Genomic DNA, 3247 nt, shown 5'->3' with positions numbered 1-3247 from the left:
ACAAAGGTGGTTGCACGCACATGGCACTTGGCACTTGCTTCCCGACGCCCCTGATCCATGAAACCCCATACGACACGAGGCGTATTAACTGTTTCTTGACCTTTATTGAACAAAGGCACATATTATTTACAAAAAAAGTATAGGATAGTAAAACTAAATTACTTTCTCTCATCAAACGATGTCAAAATTTTCGTATTAACTAACGAATCGATTTTCCAATTAAACAATGAATATTTTAGTCGTCGTTTAGAGCCATTGTTTAACTTAAAACTGTCCCACCGATCTGACTCTAGCCCTCCAACAGTAGTTATTCACCAACAGAAAAACTGATCCTGCACTGTAAAGTGACCTCGAGAGTTTTGAAAGGCGCGTGTAGATGAAATGTATTAATATTATTATTATTATTATTATTATTATTATTATTATTAGTAGTAGTAGTAGTAGTAGTAGTAGTATCTGTCATCATTCATTCAAGCACATTTACAAAAGACATGCTTTTATTTTGGAAGGCAACAACCAATTGAATCTTTTTTCAAAACTTTATAAACAATAAAATAAAAACAATAAAAAATACAACATAAGCAACAATAACATTTAAAAAAAATCAGGGGAAGTGATTTTGAAATACACAGATTCTAAATAATTTGGATATGGATTTTGGATTTACCTTTATTAGTCTCACAGTGGAGAAATGAACATTTCACAGCATGCAGCAAAGAATTAGAAAAACAAAATGAATGACATGCAATAACTTTCCAAATTAAAATGTATTTAAAAAAACATTGAAGAGTAACAGCCCTTGATATAATCTGGGCCTATTTGACGAACACACAGCTGGAATGATTAATTCTTCATTTCAAGTGAAACCACTTATATGTTCGACCTCCCCAACACACAAAGATAACTAAAACAAAAACTATATACAAATAGTGAGATATATTAGGTAAAATCGTATCGTATTTAATTTGAACAAACATACGTGCTTTGTGCACTTTCGTGTCAAAATTGCAGTTAACTCAGTTTTGCGGATTTTTTTGGGAGTACGAGTGGGTTTATACTTGGATGAGCTGTCACGATAAAATTTTCTATAAAGTTTGACTTTGTTCCCATTATTTTAATTTTTTCACGACAAATAATAGTTTTAAAATGTGAAGAAATCTGGCGAATCAGCACCACATTCGTTCACGGTGGTCTTTCGCGTTCCACTGTATTCTTAAAAAGATTGCTCCTCCCCTTTAATTCTGACATCAAGTTGTACGAGTTGAATCATTCAGCAGTTGGCAAAAAGTGAAAACCGATCTCAACGTCTGTGTGTGATTACATTTGGAGAATTGGAATCCTATTTATTTCCTTTATTTTGGATTTCAAAATACTGTACCGGACAAGATTAAGTTGGTCATCGTGCAGCTTTTAGGCATGTGCCACTTAATGGGCCGGAAATACTCCGAACAAGTTACGATCCCCATGTGACGTCACGTTTGGACCGCCCTGACCGAGAAAGCGACATACAATGCATTTTGGGTACTTTGTTTAGTCTGAAAACTTCGTGTTAATCCGTGTTGATGGCGAAATTAGAAGGAAAACACATAAATAACGCCATGGTGAATCGTTGTGTGTTGCACCAAGACAACTATTTGATATTCGCTGACACAAATTCCCAGCTGACAAATCAGCCCATTTCCAACGGAGCTTGGGCGCAATCTTCTGCTTTTTCTGGGTGCTACATTGCTGTCATTGACGGCTCGAATTGATATGGGAGGACTCCTAGAATCAATTGCAAACATTTATGCTTTCCTCTTCAGAAGAACAAGAACAAGAAAACATCTTCTCCGAATCTGAAGCCATTGTTTTGATTCTCGAGCAACCTTCTGAAACTGGCCATTTCCGGATTCATTTTGAAGTCATTTTTATTGGTGTTTTTCATTTAACTAAAAATATCAGCCTGCCTGATTTGGGTATTTTAGATGCTATAAAACGTTTTTCTGATGTCAGTGGGAAACAAAAACAAAAAATGGTGCCGGTTGTCCTTTAAATGTAGTATGTACAAACCTCATAGCACAGTAAAAACACTACAACCCAATTTATTAACTGTCTTTCAAATGTGAAAAATATCCCTGATCAGTTAATAAATTTGTCTCAAGGAATATGCAAGATATGGCATTTACAAACTATTTCGCAGATACTTGGAGGAGGAAATGGAAATAGATTAAAATAACATATGCACTGTGATTTATCAAGATTGCGTCTGTTTTTAAGTTTCCATCGAAGGGGCAAAGAAATCAACATTTATTGAAAAATGGAATCACTTTCAACATTCAAAACATATTATTACACAACGAAATATTCAAGCTCAATAATACCTACTTGTGTTAAATTCCGCCAAATCATAGATGGTTTGTCCTGACCGCGCGCTCAACAAACTCCTCACTGACGCTCTCGCCTTCACGCGCTAACAAAACACGTGTACCGTCGCCGAGCACACAAACATAGACTACCTGCAGTTGAAATTTGCATACTCGGCTCGGCAGCCAATCAGAAGCCTGCTTCTTTCTTCCGGACTTTCGCAAGCGTTACAAAGTCGTGCAATTGCATGTCATTTTCCAAAATAGATGCACAGAACCTCAAACTAGAAGAAAGATTCAAAAGAAGCTAACGACATATGTGACGCTACAAAACGTAAATTTACATTAAACCGTGACTGTAACGTGTACGTGAGACTTATGAAAGGGGCTTAGTGGCTCGTAGGAATCAATGCAAACGTTGCATTGTGCACCACAATGACAATCGACTACCGTAGCAAAATTTACAGCCATGCGCATTTGCCGTAAAGTAAGCAAGGTAGCATTTGTAGTTGGTGCATTCTTGATTTAAAAAAAAACTTTATACTTTGCGACAATGTTTCTTAATGGGATTGGTCTCATTTTGCTTCAAGTTGGGAAAAATGGCGCAGGCAACTTTTCAGTTATCTGCCCTGTTGTTCGCTAGCTTTTTGTCATGAGTTTTAGACACTGTTTGTACTATAATTTGGGCAAGTTCGGCGGGCCGGATTGAAAAGCCTAACGGGCCGTATGTGGCCCGCGGGCCGTAGTTTGCCCATGCCTGGGATAGAGTCTCTTACAAACTGCCAACAAATCCTCCATATTTAAGCAGATCACTCGATCTTTAATCATCTAATTCAGTGCCATGTGTGACTGGTGGACAGCTGTTTGTCAGAATGCATGCTGAAAACGTGAGAAACAGAGCGATG

The sequence above is a fragment of the Hippocampus bargibanti genome, linkage group LG05 (assembly GCF_051943395.1).
Source record: "Hippocampus bargibanti isolate YZ-2025 linkage group LG05, ASM5194339v1, whole genome shotgun sequence".
NCBI classification, from domain to species: Eukaryota; Metazoa; Chordata; class Actinopteri; order Syngnathiformes; family Syngnathidae; genus Hippocampus; species Hippocampus bargibanti.
The sequence above is the reverse complement of the archived record's forward strand: the minus strand, read 5'-3'. Positions refer to the sequence as shown.